Source organism: Rhipicephalus microplus, chromosome 6, assembly GCF_043290135.1.
Source record: "Rhipicephalus microplus isolate Deutch F79 chromosome 6, USDA_Rmic, whole genome shotgun sequence".
Lineage (NCBI taxonomy): Eukaryota > Metazoa > Arthropoda > Arachnida > Ixodida > Ixodidae > Rhipicephalus > Rhipicephalus microplus.
In genome coordinates, this window is record NC_134705.1 from 9,750,908 (window position 1) to 9,771,112 (window position 20,205).

General features: G+C 53.3%; 1 protein-coding gene across 2 annotated transcripts in view; it reads right to left on the reverse strand.

Annotated features, from left to right (window-relative positions):
• LOC119168738 (Kv channel-interacting protein 4) overlaps positions 1-20,205 on the reverse strand; it is an 850,622-nt gene that overhangs the window by 738,091 nt on the left and 92,326 nt on the right. The window lies entirely within an intron of this gene.

Here is a 20,205-nt window from a genome sequence, read left to right on the forward strand (position 1 = left end):
CGAGACATTTCGCGCAAGCTGGCCGCGAATCACCGTAGCGCTGTCATTCCCGGCAACCAAATCGACAGACGCATCAACATCGGCAAGCCTTAAAAGCAGCTGGAATGGCTCACGCCCGCCACTTCAGTGGGAATGGAAGCACTACAGCCGTCAACATGTTTCAAACACCGTTCCGTTTTTGGGTGCAGATTTTCATCGGATTCGCCGCGTGGAACAGCCTCACTGGTTCTGCGCAAGCGCAAGTGCTGGGAATCCCGGCAGCAAATGACGGAGGCATCAATTCGCCCAACCGGCTGAACAAGCACCCGTTCCGCTTTGAGACCACCGAGACATTTCGCGCAAGCTGGCCGCGAATCACCGTAGCACTGTCATTCCCGGCAACCAAATCGACAGACGCATCAACATCGGCAAGCCTTAAAAGCAGCTGGAATGGCTTACGCCCGCCACTTCAGTGGCAATGGAAGCACTACAGCCGTCAACATGTTTCAAACACCGTTCCGTTTTTGGGTGCAGATTTTCATCGGATTCGCCGCGTGGAACAGCCTCACTGGTTCTGCGCAAGCGCAAGTGCTGGCAATCCCGGCAGCAAATGACGGAGGCATCAATTCGCCCAACCGGCTGAACAAGCACCCGTTCCGCTTTGAGGCCACCGAGACATTTCGCGCAAGCTGGCCGCGAATCACCGTAGCGCTGTCATTCCCGGCAACCAAATCGACAGACGCATCAACATCGGCAAGCCTTAAAAGCAGCTGGAATGGCTCACGCCCGCCACTTCAGTGGGAATGGAAGCACTACAGCCGTCAACATGTTTCAAACACCGTTCTGTTTTTGGGTGCAGATTTTCATCGGATTCGCCGCGTGGAACAGCCTCACTGGTTCTGCGCAAGCGCAAGTGCTGGGAATCCCGGCAGCAAATGACGGAGGCATCAATTCGCCCAACCGGCTGAACAAGCACCCGTTCCGCTTTGAGACCACCGAGACATTTCGCGCAAGCTGGCCGCGAATCACTGTAGCACTGTCATTCCCGGCAACCAAATCGACAGACGCATCAACATCGGCAAGCCTTAAAAGCAGCTGGAATGGCTTACGCCCGCCACTTCAGTGGGAATGGAAGCACTACAGTTGTCAACATGTTTCAAACACCGTTCCGTTTTCGGGTGCAGATTTTCATCGGATTCGCCGCGTGGAACAGCCTCACTGGTTCTGCGCAAGCGCAAGTGCTGGCAATCCCGGCAGCAAATGACGGAGGCATCAATTCGCCCAACCGGCTGAACAAGCACCCGTTCCGCTTTGAGGCCACCGAGACATTTCGCGCAAGCTGGCCGCGAATCACCGTAGCGCTGTCATTCCCGGCAACCAAATCGACAGACGCATCAACATCGGCAAGCCTTAAAAGCAGCTGGAATGGCTCACGCCCGCCACTTCAGTGAGAATGGAAGCACTACAGCCGTCAACATGTTTCAAACACCGTTCTGTTTTTGGGTGCAGATTTTCATCGGATTCGCCGCGTGGAACAGCCTCACTGGTTCTGCGCAAGCGCAAGTGCTGGGAATCCCGGCAGCAAATGACGGAGGCATCAATTCGCCCAACCGGCTGAACAAGCACCCGTTCCGCTTTGAGACCACCGAGACATTTCGCGCAAGCTGGCCGCGAATCACCGTAGCGCTGTCATTCCCCGCAACCAAATCGACAGACGCATCAACATCGGCAAGCCTTAAAAGCAGCTGGAATGGCTCACGCCCGCCACTTCAGTGGGAATGGAAGCACTACAGCCGTCAACATGTTTCAAACACCGTTCTGTTTTTGGGTGCAGATTTTCATCGGATTCGCCGCGTGGAACAGCCTCACTGGTTCTGCGCAAGCGCAAGTGCTGGCAATCCCGGCAGCAAATGACGGAGGCATCAATTCGCCCAACCGGCTGAACAAGCACCCGTTCCGCTTTGAGACCACCGAGACATTTCGCGCAAGCTGGCCGCGAATCACCGTAGCGCTGTCATTCCCCGCAACCAAATCGACAGACGCATCAACATCGGCAAGCCTTAAAAGCAGCTGGAATGGCTCACGCCCGCCACTTCAGTGGGAATGGAAGCACTACAGCCGTCAACATGTTTCAAACACCGTTCCGTTTTTGGGTGCAGATTTTCATCGGATTCGCCGCGTGGAACAGCCTCACTGGTTCTGCGCAAGCGCAAGTGCTGGGAATCCCGGCAGCAAATGACGGAGGCATCAATTCGCCCAACCGGCTGAACAAGCACCCGTTCCGCTTTGAGACCACCGAGACATTTCGCGCAAGCTGGCCGCGAATCACCGTAGCACTGTCATTCCCGGCAACCAAATCGACAGACGCATCAACATCGGCAAGCCTTAAAAGCAGCTGGAATGGCTTACGCCCGCCACTTCAGTGGGAATGGAAGCACTACAGCCGTCAACACGTTTCAAACACCGTTCTGTTTTTGGGTGCAGAATTTCATCGGATTCGCCGCGTGGAACAGCCTCACTGGTTCTGCGCAAGCGCAAGTGCTGGCAATCCCGGCAGCAAATGACGGAGGCATCAATTCGCCCAACCGGCTGAACAAGCACCCGTTCCGCTTTGAGGCCACCGAGACATTTCGCGCAAGCTGGCCGCGAATCACCGTAGCGCTGTCATTCCCGGCAACCAAATCGACAGACGCATCAACATCGGCAAGCCTTAAAAGCAGCTGGAATGGCTCACGCCCGCCACTTCAGTGGGAATGGAAGCACTACAGCCGTCAACATGTTTCAAACACCGTTCCGTTTTTGTGTGCAGATTTTCATCGGATTCGCCGCGTGGAACAGCCTCACTGGTTCTGCGCAAGCGCAAGTGCTGGGAATCCCGGCAGCAAATGACGGAGGCATCAATTCGCCCAACCGGCTGAACAAGCACCCGTTCCGCTTTGAGGCCACCGAGACATTTCGCGCAAGCTGGCCGCGAATCACCGTAGCGCTGTCATTCCCGGCAACCAAATCGACAGACGCATCAACATCGGCAAGCCTTAAAAGCAGCTGGAATGGCTCACGCCCGCCACTTCAGTGGGAATGGAAGCACTACAGCCGTCAACATGTTTCAAACACCGTTCCGTTTTTGGGTGCAGATTTTCATCGGATTCGCCGCGTGGAACAGCCTCACTGGTTCTGCGCAAGCGCAAGTGCTGGGAATCCCGGCAGCAAATGACGGAGGCATCAATTCGCCCAACCGGCTGAACAAGCACCCGTTCCGCTTTGAGACCACCGAGACATTTCGCGCAAGCTGGCCGCGAATCACCGTAGCACTGTCATTCCCGGCAACCAAATCGACAGACGCATCAACATCGGCAAGCCTTAAAAGCAGCTGGAATGGCTTACGCCCGCCACTTCAGTGGCAATGGAAGCACTACAGCCGTCAACATGTTTCAAACACCGTTCCGTTTTTGGGTGCAGATTTTCATCGGATTCGCCGCGTGGAACAGCCTCACTGGTTCTGCGCAAGCGCAAGTGCTGGCAATCCCGGCAGCAAATGACGGAGGCATCAATTCGCCCAACCGGCTGAACAAGCACCCGTTCCGCTTTGAGGCCACCGAGACATTTCGCGCAAGCTGGCCGCGAATCACCGTAGCGCTGTCATTCCCGGCAACCAAATCGACAGACGCATCAACATCGGCAAGCCTTAAAAGCAGCTGGAATGGCTCACGCCCGCCACTTCAGTGGGAATGGAAGCACTACAGCCGTCAACATGTTTCAAACACCGTTCTGTTTTTGGGTGCAGATTTTCATCGGATTCGCCGCGTGGAACAGCCTCACTGGTTCTGCGCAAGCGCAAGTGCTGGGAATCCCGGCAGCAAATGACGGAGGCATCAATTCGCCCAACCGGCTGAACAAGCACCCGTTCCGCTTTGAGACCACCGAGACATTTCGCGCAAGCTGGCCGCGAATCACTGTAGCACTGTCATTCCCGGCAACCAAATCGACAGACGCATCAACATCGGCAAGCCTTAAAAGCAGCTGGAATGGCTTACGCCCGCCACTTCAGTGGGAATGGAAGCACTACAGCCGTCAACATGTTTCAAACACCGTTCCGTTTTTGGGTGCAGATTTTCATCGGATTCGCCGCGTGGAACAGCCTCACTGGTTCTGCGCAAGCGCAAGTGCTGGCAATCCCGGCAGCAAATGACGGAGGCATCAATTCGCCCAACCGGCTGAACAAGCACCCGTTCCGCTTTGAGACCACCGAGACATTTCGCGCAAGCTGGCCGCGAATCACCGTAGCGCTGTCATTCCCCGCAACCAAATCGACAGACGCATCAACATCGGCAAGCCTTAAAAGCAGCTGGAATGGCTCACGCCCGCCACTTCAGTGGGAATGGAAGCACTACAGCCGTCAACATGTTTCAAACACCGTTCCGTTTTTGGGTGCAGATTTTCATCGGATTCGCCGCGTGGAACAGCCTCACTGGTTCTGCGCAAGCGCAAGTGCTGGGAATCCCGGCAGCAAATGACGGAGGCATCAATTCGCCCAACCGGCTGAACAAGCACCCGTTCCGCTTTGAGACCACCGAGACATTTCGCGCAAGCTGGCCGCGAATCACCGTAGCACTGTCATTCCCGGCAACCAAATCGACAGACGCATCAACATCGGCAAGCCTTAAAAGCAGCTGGAATGGCTTACGCCCGCCACTTCAGTGGGAATGGAAGCACTACAGCCGTCAACACGTTTCAAACACCGTTCTGTTTTTGGGTGCAGAATTTCATCGGATTCGCCGCGTGGAACAGCCTCACTGGTTCTGCGCAAGCGCAAGTGCTGGCAATCCCGGCAGCAAATGACGGAGGCATCAATTCGCCCAACCGGCTGAACAAGCACCCGTTCCGCTTTGAGGCCACCGAGACATTTCGCGCAAGCTGGCCGCGAATCACCGTAGCGCTGTCATTCCCGGCAACCAAATCGACAGACGCATCAACATCGGCAAGCCTTAAAAGCAGCTGGAATGGCTCACGCCCGCCACTTCAGTGGGAATGGAAGCACTACAGCCGTCAACATGTTTCAAACACCGTTCCGTTTTTGTGTGCAGATTTTCATCGGATTCGCCGCGTGGAACAGCCTCACTGGTTCTGCGCAAGCGCAAGTGCTGGGAATCCCGGCAGCAAATGACGGAGGCATCAATTCGCCCAACCGGCTGAACAAGCACCCGTTCCGCTTTGAGGCCACCGAGACATTTCGCGCAAGCTGGCCGCGAATCACCGTAGCGCTGTCATTCCCGGCAACCAAATCGACAGACGCATCAACATCGGCAAGCCTTAAAAGCAGCTGGAATGGCTCACGCCCGCCACTTCAGTGGGAATGGAAGCACTACAGCCGTCAACATGTTTCAAACACCGTTCCGTTTTTGGGTGCAGATTTTCATCGGATTCGCCGCGTGGAACAGCCTCACTGGTTCTGCGCAAGCGCAAGTGCTGGGAATCCCGGCAGCAAATGACGGAGGCATCAATTCGCCCAACCGGCTGAACAAGCACCCGTTCCGCTTTGAGACCACCGAGACATTTCGCGCAAGCTGGCCGCGAATCACCGTAGCACTGTCATTCCCGGCAACCAAATCGACAGACGCATCAACATCGGCAAGCCTTAAAAGCAGCTGGAATGGCTTACGCCCGCCACTTCAGTGGCAATGGAAGCACTACAGCCGTCAACATGTTTCAAACACCGTTCCGTTTTTGGGTGCAGATTTTCATCGGATTCGCCGCGTGGAACAGCCTCACTGGTTCTGCGCAAGCGCAAGTGCTGGCAATCCCGGCAGCAAATGACGGAGGCATCAATTCGCCCAACCGGCTGAACAAGCACCCGTTCCGCTTTGAGGCCACCGAGACATTTCGCGCAAGCTGGCCGCGAATCACCGTAGCGCTGTCATTCCCGGCAACCAAATCGACAGACGCATCAACATCGGCAAGCCTTAAAAGCAGCTGGAATGGCTCACGCCCGCCACTTCAGTGGGAATGGAAGCACTACAGCCGTCAACATGTTTCAAACACCGTTCTGTTTTTGGGTGCAGATTTTCATCGGATTCGCCGCGTGGAACAGCCTCACTGGTTCTGCGCAAGCGCAAGTGCTGGGAATCCCGGCAGCAAATGACGGAGGCATCAATTCGCCCAACCGGCTGAACAAGCACCCGTTCCGCTTTGAGACCACCGAGACATTTCGCGCAAGCTGGCCGCGAATCACCGTAGCGCTGTCATCCCCGCAACCAAATCGACAGACGCATCAACATCGGCAAGCCTTAAAAGCAGCTGGAATGGCTCACGCCCGCCACTTCAGTGGGAATGGAAGCACTACAGCCGTCAACATGTTTCAAACACCGTTCCGTTTTTGGGTGCAGATTTTCATCGGATTCGCCGCGTGGAACAGCCTCACTGGTTCTGCGCAAGCGCAAGTGCTGGGAATCCCGGCAGCAAATGACGGAGGCATCAATTCGCCCAACCGGCTGAACAAGCACCCGTTCCGCTTTGAGACCACCGAGACATTTCGCGCAAGCTGGCCGCGAATCACCGTAGCACTGTCATTCCCGGCAACCAAATCGACAGACGCATCAACATCGGCAAGCCTTAAAAGCAGCTGGAATGGCTTACGCCCGCCACTTCAGTGGGAATGGAAGCACTACAGCCGTCAACACGTTTCAAACACCGTTCTGTTTTTGGGTGCAGAATTTCATCGGATTCGCCGCGTGGAACAGCCTCACTGGTTCTGCGCAAGCGCAAGTGCTGGCAATCCCGGGAGCAAATGACGGAGGCATCAATTCGCCCAACCGGCTGAACAAGCACCCGTTCCGCTTTGAGGCCACCGAGACATTTCGCGCAAGCTGGCCGCGAATCACCGTAGCGCTGTCATTCCCGGCAACCAAATCGACAGACGCATCAACATCGGCAAGCCTTAAAAGCAGCTGGAATGGCTCACGCCCGCCACTTCAGTGGGAATGGAAGCACTACAGCCGTCAACATGTTTCAAACACCGTTCCGTTTTTGTGTGCAGATTTTCATCGGATTCGCCGCGTGGAACAGCCTCACTGGTTCTGCGCAAGCGCAAGTGCTGGGAATCCCGGCAGCAAATGACGGAGGCATCAATTCGCCCAACCGGCTGAACAAGCACCCGTTCCGCTTTGAGACCACCGAGACATTTCGCGCAAGCTGGCCGCGAATCACCGTAGCACTGTCATTCCCGGCAACCAAATCGACAGACGCATCAACATCGGCAAGCCTTAAAAGCAGCTGGAATGGCTTACGCCCGCCACTTCAGTGGCAATGGAAGCACTACAGCCGTCAACATGTTTCAAACACCGTTCCGTTTTTGGGTGCAGATTTTCATCGGATTCGCCGCGTGGAACAGCCTCACTGGTTCTGCGCAAGCGCAAGTGCTGGCAATCCCGGCAGCAAATGACGGAGGCATCAATTCGCCCAACCGGCTGAACAAGCACCCGTTCCGCTTTGAGGCCACCGAGACATTTCGCGCAAGCTGGCCGCGAATCACCGTAGCGCTGTCATTCCCGGCAACCAAATCGACAGACGCATCAACATCGGCAAGCCTTAAAAGCAGCTGGAATGGCTCACGCCCGCCACTTCAGTGGGAATGGAAGCACTACAGCCGTCAACATGTTTCAAACACCGTTCTGTTTTTGGGTGCAGATTTTCATCGGATTCGCCGCGTGGAACAGCCTCACTGGTTCTGCGCAAGCGCAAGTGCTGGGAATCCCGGCAGCAAATGACGGAGGCATCAATTCGCCCAACCGGCTGAACAAGCACCCGTTCCGCTTTGAGACCACCGAGACATTTCGCGCAAGCTGGCCGCGAATCACTGTAGCACTGTCATTCCCGGCAACCAAATCGACAGACGCATCAACATCGGCAAGCCTTAAAAGCAGCTGGAATGGCTTACGCCCGCCACTTCAGTGGGAATGGAAGCACTACAGCCGTCAACATGTTTCAAACACCGTTCCGTTTTCGGGTGCAGATTTTCATCGGATTCGCCGCGTGGAACAGCCTCACTGGTTCTGCGCAAGCGCAAGTGCTGGCAATCCCGGCAGCAAATGACGGAGGCATCAATTCGCCCAACCGGCTGAACAAGCACCCGTTCCGCTTTGAGGCCACCGAGACATTTCGCGCAAGCTGGCCGCGAATCACCGTAGCGCTGTCATTCCCGGCAACCAAATCGACAGACGCATCAACATCGGCAAGCCTTAAAAGCAGCTGGAATGGCTCACGCCCGCCACTTCAGTGAGAATGGAAGCACTACAGCCGTCAACATGTTTCAAACACCGTTCTGTTTTTGGGTGCAGATTTTCATCGGATTCGCCGCGTGGAACAGCCTCACTGGTTCTGCGCAAGCGCAAGTGCTGGGAATCCCGGCAGCAAATGACGGAGGCATCAATTCGCCCAACCGGCTGAACAAGCACCCGTTCCGCTTTGAGACCACCGAGACATTTCGCGCAAGCTGGCCGCGAATCACCGTAGCGCTGTCATTCCCCGCAACCAAATCGACAGACGCATCAACATCGGCAAGCCTTAAAAGCAGCTGGAATGGCTCACGCCCGCCACTTCAGTGGGAATGGAAGCACTACAGCCGTCAACATGTTTCAAACACCGTTCTGTTTTTGGGTGCAGATTTTCATCGGATTCGCCGCGTGGAACAGCCTCACTGGTTCTGCGCAAGCGCAAGTGCTGGCAATCCCGGCAGCAAATGACGGAGGCATCAATTCGCCCAACCGGCTGAACAAGCACCCGTTCCGCTTTGAGACCACCGAGACATTTCGCGCAAGCTGGCCGCGAATCACCGTAGCGCTGTCATTCCCCGCAACCAAATCGACAGACGCATCAACATCGGCAAGCCTTAAAAGCAGCTGGAATGGCTCACGCCCGCCACTTCAGTGGGAATGGAAGCACTACAGCCGTCAACATGTTTCAAACACCGTTCCGTTTTTGGGTGCAGATTTTCATCGGATTCGCCGCGTGGAACAGCCTCACTGGTTCTGCGCAAGCGCAAGTGCTGGGAATCCCGGCAGCAAATGACGGAGGCATCAATTCGCCCAACCGGCTGAACAAGCACCCGTTCCGCTTTGAGACCACCGAGACATTTCGCGCAAGCTGGCCGCGAATCACCGTAGCACTGTCATTCCCGGCAACCAAATCGACAGACGCATCAACATCGGCAAGCCTTAAAAGCAGCTGGAATGGCTTACGCCCGCCACTTCAGTGGGAATGGAAGCACTACAGCCGTCAACACGTTTCAAACACCGTTCTGTTTTTGGGTGCAGAATTTCATCGGATTCGCCGCGTGGAACAGCCTCACTGGTTCTGCGCAAGCGCAAGTGCTGGCAATCCCGGCAGCAAATGACGGAGGCATCAATTCGCCCAACCGGCTGAACAAGCACCCGTTCCGCTTTGAGGCCACCGAGACATTTCGCGCAAGCTGGCCGCGAATCACCGTAGCGCTGTCATTCCCGGCAACCAAATCGACAGACGCATCAACATCGGCAAGCCTTAAAAGCAGCTGGAATGGCTCACGCCCGCCACTTCAGTGGGAATGGAAGCACTACAGCCGTCAACATGTTTCAAACACCGTTCCGTTTTTGTGTGCAGATTTTCATCGGATTCGCCGCGTGGAACAGCCTCACTGGTTCTGCGCAAGCGCAAGTGCTGGGAATCCCGGCAGCAAATGACGGAGGCATCAATTCGCCCAACCGGCTGAACAAGCACCCGTTCCGCTTTGAGGCCACCGAGACATTTCGCGCAAGCTGGCCGCGAATCACCGTAGCGCTGTCATTCCCGGCAACCAAATCGACAGACGCATCAACATCGGCAAGCCTTAAAAGCAGCTGGAATGGCTCATGCCCGCCACTTCAGTGGGAATGGAAGCACTACAGCCGTCAACATGTTTCAAACACCGTTCCGTTTTTGGGTGCAGATTTTCATCGGATTCGCCGCGTGGAACAGCCTCACTGGTTCTGCGCAAGCGCAAGTGCTGGGAATCCCGGCAGCAAATGACGGAGGCATCAATTCGCCCAACCGGCTGAACAAGCACCCGTTCCGCTTTGAGACCACCGAGACATTTCGCGCAAGCTGGCCGCGAATCACCGTAGCACTGTCATTCCCGGCAACCAAATCGACAGACGCATCAACATCGGCAAGCCTTAAAAGCAGCTGGAATGGCTTACGCCCGCCACTTCAGTGGGAATGGAAGCACTACAGCCGTCAACATGTTTCAAACTCCGTTCCATTTTTGGGTGCAGAATTTCATCGGATTCGCCGCGTGGAACAGCCTCACTGGTTCTGCGCAAGCGCAAGTGCTGGCAATCCCGGCAGCAAATGACGGAGGCATCAATTCGCCCAACCGGATGAACAAGCACCCGTTCCGCTTTGAGGCCACCGAGACATTTCGCGCAAGCTGGCCGCGAATCACCGTAGCGCTGTCATTCCCGGCAACCAAATCGACAGACGCATCAACATCGGCAAGCCTTAAAAGCAGCTGGAATGGCTCACGCCCGCCACTTCAGTGGGAATGGAAGCACTACAGCCGTCAACATGTTTCAAACACCGTTCCGTTTTTGTGTGCAGATTTTCATCGGATTCGCCGCGTGGAACAGCCTCACTGGTTCTGCGCAAGCGCAAGTGCTGGGAATCCCGGCAGCAAATGACGGAGGCATCAATTCGCCCAACCGGCTGAACAAGCACCCGTTCCGCTTTGAGGCCACCGAGACATTTCGCGCAAGCTGGCCGCGAATCACCGTAGCGCTGTCATTCCCGGCAACCAAATCGACAGACGCATCAACATCGGCAAGCCTTAAAAGCAGCTGGAATGGCTCACGCCCGCCACTTCAGTGGGAATGGAAGCACTACAGCCGTCAACATGTTTCAAACTCCGTTCCATTTTTGGGTGCAGATTTTCATCGGATTCGCCGCGTGGAACAGCCTCACTGGTTCTGCGCAAGCGCAAGTGCTGGGAATCTCGGCAGCAAATGACGGAGGCATCAATTCGCCCAACCGGCTGAACAAGCACCCGTTCCGCTGTGAGGCGACCGAGACATTTCGCGCAAGCTGGCCGCGAATCACTGTAGCGCTGTCATTCCCGGCAACCAAATCGACAGACGCATCAACATCGGCAAGCCTTAAAAGCAGCTGGAATGGCTTACGCCCGCCACTTCAGTGGGAATGGAAGCACTACAGCCGTCAACATGTTTCAAACACCGTTCCGTTTTTGGGTGCAGATTTTCATCGGATTCGCCACGTGGAACAGCCTCACTGGTTCTGCGCTAGCGCAAGTGCTGGGAATCCCGGCAGCAAATGACGGGGGCATCAATTCGCCCAAACGGCTGAACAAGCACCCGTTCCGCTGTGAGGCGACCGAGACATTTCGCGCAAGCTGGCCGCGTCTCAACGCAGCGCTGTCATTCCCGGCTACCAAATCGACAGACGCATCAACATCGGCAAGCCTTGAAAGCAGCTGGAATGGTTTACGCAACTTCAGTGGGAATGGAAGCACAACAGCCATCAACATGTTTCAAACACCGTTCCGTTTTTGGGTGCAGATTTTCATCGGATTCGCCGCGTGGAACAGCCTCACTGGTTCTGCGCAAGCGCAAGTGCTGGGAATCCCGGCAGCAAATGACGGAGGCATCACTTCGCCCAACCGGCTGAACAAGCACCCGTTCCGCTGTGAGGCGACCGAGACATTTCGCGCAAGCTGGCCGTGAATCACCGTAGCGCTGTCATTCCCGGCAACCAAATCTACAGACGCATCAACATCGGCAAGCCTTAAAAGCAGCTGGAATGGCTTACGCCCGCCACTTCAGTGGGAATGGAAGCACTACATCCGTCAACATGTTTCAAACATCGTTCCGTTTTTGGGTGCAGATTTTCATCGGATTCGCCGCGTGGAACAGCCTCACTGGTTCTGCGCAAGCGCAAGTGCAGGCAATCCCGGCAGCAAATGACGGAGGCATCAACTCGCCCAACCAGCTGAACAAGCACCCGTTCCGCTTTGAGGCCACCGAGACATTTCGCGCAAGCTGGCCGCGAATCACCGTAGCGCTGTCATTCCCGGCAACCAAATCGACAGACGCATCAACATCGGCAAGCCTTAAAAGCAGCTGGAATGGCTTACGCCCTCCACTTCAGTGGGAATGGAAGCACTACAGCCGTCAACATGTTTCAAACACCGTTCCGTTTTTGGGTGCAGATTTTAATCGGATTCGCCGCGTGGAACAGCCTCACTGGTTCTGCGCAAGCGCAAGTGCTGGGAATCCCGGCAGCAAATGACGGAGGCATCACTTCGCCAAACCGGCTGAACAAGCACCCGTTCCGCTGTGAGGCGACCGAGACATTTCGCGCAAGCTGGCCGCGAATCACCGTAGCGCTGTCATTCCCGGCAACCAAATCGACAGACGCATCAACATCGGCAAGCCTTAAAAGCAGCTGGAATGGCTTACGCCCGCCACTTCAGTGGGAATGGAAGCACTACAGCCGTCAACATGTTTCAAACATCGTTCCGTTTTTGGGTGCAGATTTTCATCGGATTCGCCACGTGGAACAGCCTCACTGGTTCTGCGCAAGCGCAAGTGCAGGCAATCCCGGCAGCAAATGACGGAGGCATCAACTCGCCCAACCAGCTGAACAAGCACCCGTTCCGCTGTGAGGCGACCGAGACATTTCGCGCAAGCTGGCCGCGTCTCAACGCAGCGCTGTCATTCCCGGCTACCAAATCGACAGACGCATCAACATCGGCAAGCCTTAAAAGCAGCTGGAATGGCTCACGCCCGCCACTTCAGTGGGAATGGAAGCACTACAGCCGTCAACATGTTTCAAACACCGTTCCGTTTTTGTGTGCAGATTTTCATCGGATTCGCCGCGTGGAACAGCCTCACTGGTTCTGCGCAAGCGCAAGTGCTGGGAATCCCGGCAGCAAATGACGGAGGCATCAATTCGCCCAACCGGCTGAACAAGCACCCGTTCCGCTTTGAGGCCACCGAGACATTTCGCGCAAGCTGGCCGCGAATCACCGTAGCGCTGTCATTCCCGGCAACCAAATCGACAGACGCATCAACATCGGCAAGCCTTAAAAGCAGCTGGAATGGCTCACGCCCGCCACTTCAGTGGGAATGGAAGCACTACAGCCGTCAACATGTTTCAAACTCCGTTCCATTTTTGGGTGCAGATTTTCATCGGATTCGCCGCGTGGAACAGCCTCACTGGTTCTGCGCAAGCGCAAGTGCTGGGAATCTCGGCAGCAAATGACGGAGGCATCAATTCGCCCAACCGGCTGAACAAGCACCCGTTCCGCTGTGAGGCGACCGAGACATTTCGCGCAAGCTGGCCGCGAATCACTGTAGCGCTGTCATTCCCGGCAACCAAATCGACAGACGCATCAACATCGGCAAGCCTTAAAAGCAGCTGGAATGGCTTACGCCCGCCACTTCAGTGGGAATGGAAGCACTACAGCCGTCAACATGTTTCAAACACCGTTCCGTTTTTGGGTGCAGATTTTCATCGGATTCGCCACGTGGAACAGCCTCACTGGTTCTGCGCAAGCGCAAGTGCTGGGAATCCCGGCAGCAAATGACGGGGGCATCAATTCGCCCAAACGGCTGAACAAGCACCCGTTCCGCTGTGAGGCGACCGAAACATTTCGCGCAAGCTGGCCGCGTCTCAACGCAGCGCTGTCATTCCCGGCTACCAAATCGACAGACGCATCAACATCGGCAAGCCTTGAAAGCAGCTGGAATGGTTTACGCAACTTCAGTGGGAATGGAAGCACAACAGCCATCAACATGTTTCAAACACCGTTCCGTTTTTGGGTGCAGATTTTCATCGGATTCGCCGCGTGGAACAGCCTCACTGGTTCTGCGCAAGCGCAAGTGCTGGGAATCCCGGCAGCAAATGACGGAGGCATCACTTCGCCCAACCGGCTGAACAAGCACCCGTTCCGCTGTGAGGCGACCGAGACATTTCGCGCAAGCTGGCCGTGAATCACCGTAGCGCTGTCATTCCCGGCAACCAAATCTACAGACGCATCAACATCGGCAAGCCTTAAAAGCAGCTGGAATGGCTTACGCCCGCCACTTCAGTGGGAATGGAAGCACTACATCCGTCAACATGTTTCAAACATCGTTCCGTTTTTGGGTGCAGATTTTCATCGGATTCGCCGCGTGGAACAGCCTCACTGGTTCTGCGCAAGCGCAAGTGCAGGCAATCCCGGCAGCAAATGACGGAGGCATCAACTCGCCCAACCAGCTGAACAAGCACCCGTTCCGCTTTGAGGCCACCGAGACATTTCGCGCAAGCTGGCCGCGAATCACCGTAGCGCTGTCATTCCCGGCAACCAAATCGACAGACGCATCAACATCGGCAAGCCTTAAAAGCAGCTGGAATGGCTTACGCCCTCCACTTCAGTGGGAATGGAAGCACTACAGCCGTCAACATGTTTCAAACACCGTTCCGTTTTTGGGTGCAGATTTTAATCGGATTCGCCGCGTGGAACAGCCTCACTGGTTCTGCGCAAGCGCAAGTGCTGGGAATCCCGGCAGCAAATGACGGAGGCATCACTTCGCCAAACCGGCTGAACAAGCACCCGTTCCGCTGTGAGGCGACCGAGACATTTCGCGCAAGCTGGCCGCGAATCACCGTAGCGCTGTCATTCCCGGCAACCAAATCGACAGACGCATCAACATCGGCAAGCCTTAAAAGCAGCTGGAATGGCTTACGCCCGCCACTTCAGTGGGAATGGAAGCACTACAGCCGTCAACATGTTTCAAACATCGTTCCGTTTTTGGGTGCAGATTTTCATCGGATTCGCCACGTGGAACAGCCTCACTGGTTCTGCGCAAGCGCAAGTGCAGGCAATCCCGGCAGCAAATGACGGAGGCATCAACTCGCCCAACCAGCTGAACAAGCACCCGTTCCGCTGTGAGGCGACCGAGACATTTCGCGCAAGCTGGCCGCGTCTCAACGCAGCGCTGTCATTCCCGGCTACCAAATCGACAGACGCATCAACATCGGCAAGCCTTGAAAGCAGCTGGAATGGCTTACGCAACTTCATTGGGAATGGAAGCACAACAGCCATCAACATGTTTCAAACACCGTTCCGTTTTTGGATGCAGATTTTCATCGGATTCGCCGCGTGGAACAGCCTCACTGGTTCTGCGCAAGCGCAAGTGCTGGGAATCCCGGCAGCAAATGACGGAGGCATCACTTCGCCCAACCGGCTGAACAAGCACCCGTTCCGCTGTGAGGCGACCGAGACATTTCGCGCAAGCTGGCCGCGTCTCAACGCAGCGCTGTCATTCCCGGCTACCAAATCGACAGACGCATCAACATCGGCAAGCCTTGAAAGCAGCTGGAATGGCTTACGCAACTTCATTGGGAATGAAAGCACTACAGCCATCAACATGTTTCAAACACCGTTCCGTTTTTGGGTGCAGATTTTCATCGGATTCGCCGCGTGGAACAGCCTCACTGGTTCTGCGCAAGCGCAAGTGCAGGCAATCCCGGCAGCAAATGACGGAGGCATCAACTCGCCCAACCAGCTGAACAAGCACCCGTTCCGCTTTGAGGCCACCGAGACATTTCGCGCAAGCTGGCCGCGAATCACCGTAGCGCTGTCATTCCCGGCAACCAAATCGACAGACGCATCAACATCGGCAAGCCTTAAAAGCAGCTGGAATGGCTTACGCCCGCCACTTCAGTGGGAATGGAAGCACTACAGCCGTCAACATGTTTCAAACACCGTTCCGTTTTTGGGTGCAGATTTTCATCGAATTCGCCGCGTGGAACAGCCTCACTGGTTCTGCGCAAGCGCAAGTGCAGGCAATCCCGGCAGCAAATGACGGAGGCATCAACTCGCCCAACCAGCTGAACAAGCACCCGTTCCGCTTTGAGGCCACCGAGACATTTCGCGCAAGCTGGCCGCGAATCACCGTAGCGCTGTCATTCCCGGCAACCAAATCGACAGACGCATCAACATCGGCAAGCCTTAAAAGCAGCTGGAATGGCTTACGCCCGCCACTTCAGTGGGAATGGAAGCACTACAGCCGTCAACATGTTTCAAACACCGTTCCGTTTTTGGGTGCAGATTTTCATCGAATTCGCCGCGTGGAACAGCCTCACTGGTTCTGCGCAAGCGCAAGTGCAGGCAATCCCGGCAGCAAATGACGGAGGCATCAACTCGCCCAACCAGCTGAACAAGCACCCGTTCCGCTTTAAGGCCACCGAGACATTTCGCGCAAGCTGGCCGCGAATCACCGTAGCGCTGTCATTCCCGGCAACCAAATCGACAGACGCATCAACATCGGCAAGCCTTAAAAGCAGCTGGAATGGCTTACGCCCGCCACTTCAGTGGAAATGGAAGCACTACAGCCGTCAACATGTTTCAAACACCGTTCCGTTTTTGGGTGCAGATTTTCATCGAATTCGCCGCGTGGAACAGCCTCACTGGTTCTGCGCAAGCGCAAGTGCAGGCAATCCCGGCAGCAAATGACGGAGGCATCAACTCGCCCAACCAGCTGAACAAGCACCCGTTCCGCTTTGAGGCCACCGAGACATTTCGCGCAAGCTGGCCGCGAATCACCGTAGCGCTGTCATTCCCGGCAACCAAATCGACAGACGCAGCAACATCGGCAAGCCTTAAAAGCAGCTGGAATGGCTTACGCCCGCCACTTCAGTGGGAATGGAAGCACTACAGCCGTCAACATGTTTCAAACACCGTTCCGTTTTTGGGTGCAGATTTTCATCGGATTCGCCGCGTGGAACAGCCTCACTGGTTCTGCGCAAGCGCAAGTGCTGGGAATCCCGGCAGCAAATGACGGAGGCATCACTTCGCCCAACCGGCTGAACAAGCACCCGTTCCGCTGTGAGGCGACCGAGACATTTCGCGCAAGCTGGCCGCGTCTCAACGCAGCGCTGTCATTCCCGGCTACCAAATCGACAGACGCATCAACATCGGCAAGCCTTGAAAGCAGCTGGAATGGCTTACGCAACTTCAGTGGGAATGGAAGCACTACAGCCATCAACATGTTTCAAACACCGTTCCGTTTTTGGGTGCAGGTGAGTACAGCACCTCAACTTCACTGTAAAAAGTCAAGCAATGTTTGGCTGCTAGTGCTTCCAGGCCCGACAAATTTGATTCGAAACATGAAGTGATGTCTGCCTTCAGTGAAGTCAAACTCAGTATTCAATGGAGCAACAAATCGCCGATATCGACAATAGGCTCTCGGCAGTTGAACAAAGAATGCGATCGTCAGAGGGGCAACAGGGAGAAAGTCTCGTGCCTCAAATGGCCGTACTGAACCAACGGCTCAATGAGTTTGAAGACCCTTCAGGTCGAGAAAATTTAATATTTCACGGCGTAGTAGATGCCGCTGCTGGAACTTGGGCACAGTCAGCAGAAAAAGTTTGCTCGAAATTAAATTCAGCTTTAAGCCTGAACCTAGATAGCAGCGATGATCGCATTTCCCGGGCGCACAGGCTTGGCCGTTTTGTCCCTAATAAGTCCAGACCTGTTATTGTCCGGTTTTCATCCTGCAAACTAAAAGAAACGATTCTGTCTTCCAAAAACAAGTTAAAAACAAGTGGTGTCTCCGTAAGTGAAAAGACATTTGCAAGGCAACCAGAACTGTCTGGACAAAATTGTAAGATTTCGGCAAGAAAAGCGGCTAACTTTTCACTGTGAGGTACAACAAGCTGTATATCAACAAAAAATGTTACATTTACTCCCCTGATACCGACAGTGTCTGTGAACTGCATTTGGGATATGCCGCCAGTACTGCTGAACAGTCGTCTGCCGCTACAAACCGCCGTCCTGATGTGTCTTTTTCCTAACAGATGTTAGGCATCAGCAACGCAGCCAGTCTTTTCAAGGCTTATCATTTTTATTGTCAAATGTAGGCAGTTTAATCAATAAACGCGACGCTCTAACACCTATTATTGATTGATTCATGCGCTGCTGACGTGGTTGCATTGACTGAGACCTGGTTGACCAATAAAATTTATAGTGAAGAGGTGTTTCACTGTGACAAGAATTATGTTGTGTACCATCGTGACCGCGATTTAAAACCGGGTGGTGGCGTTTTACTTGCCGTTGCCGACAATATGGTGTCTGCTAGGATTGCACTTACAACGTCCTTAGAGTTGGTTTGTGTGCGTGCTGCCATAGACCACCAAAACACATTGATCTGTGCTTGTTATCGGCCGCCTAATGCACCAACTACTTTCTGCGATGAGCTGCATGACGTTCTTAATTTTCTCGTCTCAGAATTTCCTCACTCTCCGTTGCTTCTTCTGGGAGATTTTAACTTTCCTAGAATAAGTTGGGCTTGGCAATTTCCCTCCGTTTTCGGTTCGTTCGCTGAAAGTCAATCTTTTATTAACTTGTGCTTAAATTTCAGTCTTGCTCAACTTGTATCTGGGCCTACTAGAACTGGCACTACTTCATCGAACACACTTGACCTGGTCCTTGTCAGTAATCGTAATTGAGTGCATTCATTAACTTGTTTACCTGGAATAAGCGATCATTGTTTTTACATTTTTTGTAAAGGGCCATGTTACACGTCAGAAAAGCAATCCAAAATTTATCAGAGATTACGCGAGAGCTGATTACACAGTTCTCAATAATGAGCTTGCATTATTCATTGACGAGTTCATGCCAGAATTTTTTTAGCCGTACTGTAGAAGATAATTGGACACTATTCAGGAACAAAGCCTCGTCACTTGTCGCTAAATATATTCCACTGCGCAGGCTTTCCGGGAAAAAACGCTCCCCTTCGTTTTCAACGACACTAAAAAGATTATCAAAAAGAAAAAACGCACTTTTCGTCTTGCGAAACGCTGTCAAACATCTACTCGTTGGAATGATTACGCAAACACACTGCATGCATATCGCATCGCGTTAAGAGAAGCAAAGGTCGTCTTCTTCAATACATATCTACCTTCCCTTCTTTATACTAATTCATCAAATATTTGGAGCACCATTCAAATAAAAAAGAAAAATAACATATCTCTTACAGATACTGGTGGTTGCACCATGAGCAATGAAGAATGTTGCATGGTTCTAAATGACACTTTTGCAAAGTCATTTTCTGACTGCTGTACTGACACAGTTCCGTACATGTGCAAAAAAGATTTTTTTCACATGGATCCACTTGTTGTCGATTTTGCGGGGATTTTAAAGTTAATTCACAGTTTAAAACTATCCTCTTCCTGTGGAGCGGACGAAATTAATTCGAAATTTCTGAGAAACACTGCTGTGTACTCCTTTGTATTTTTTATGTACCTTTTCACCCAGTGTGTTGAGTACTCGACTTTGCCCGCAGATTTGAAGGTGGGGAAGGTGGTACCGCTGTTGAAATCAGGTAACCTGCATTCTCCTCTCAATGCAGACCCATTTCACTTACCTGCGTACCTTGCGAAATCTTTGAACAAATCATATTTTCTAATCTCGTTTCATTTCTTGAGTCAAACTCTTTCTTCACTTCGTTTCAGCATGGGTTTTGCAAGAACTACTCCTGCGAAACACAAGTATATCGTTTATACATAGCATTTCTTCCTCTTGAGACAAAGGCCAAGTTATTGATTGTATTTTCTTAGATTTTGCTAAAGCTCTTGACAAGGTGTCTCATCGCTTACTACTTTTTAAACTGAGTACTCTTAATATTGATCCTAACATCTTCAGTTGGATAGAATGCTTTCTAACTAACCGTACTCAATTTGTAACCGCTAATGATGCTGCATCCCCGCGCTGTCACGTGAAGTCAGGTGTTCCTCAAGGCTCCTTCTTGGGCCCATTGCTATTTTTAATTTATAATAATGACTTACCTACTGTTATTAAAAGCTCTATAAAACTTTTTGCCGACGATTGTGTTCTATATTGTGAAATAGCTAATCAGCATGATAACGTTATTCTTCAGTCAGACCTAGATAACATATCTAAGTGGTGCTCACAATGGCTAATGTTCCTAAATCCCATTAAATGCGAAATCATGTCTTTTTCGCGTCGCTCTGGCTCATCCACTTCTTTCGGCTATACTATCAATAACATCAACCTTGATTAAGTAACCTCCTATAAATATCTCGGAATTAAGCTAACCAATAATCTTTCTTGCAATGCACACATCGAATACATCACTAACAATTCCAACAGATCCCTCGGCTACTTACGCAGAAATTTTTCTAAAGCCCCCTCTCATT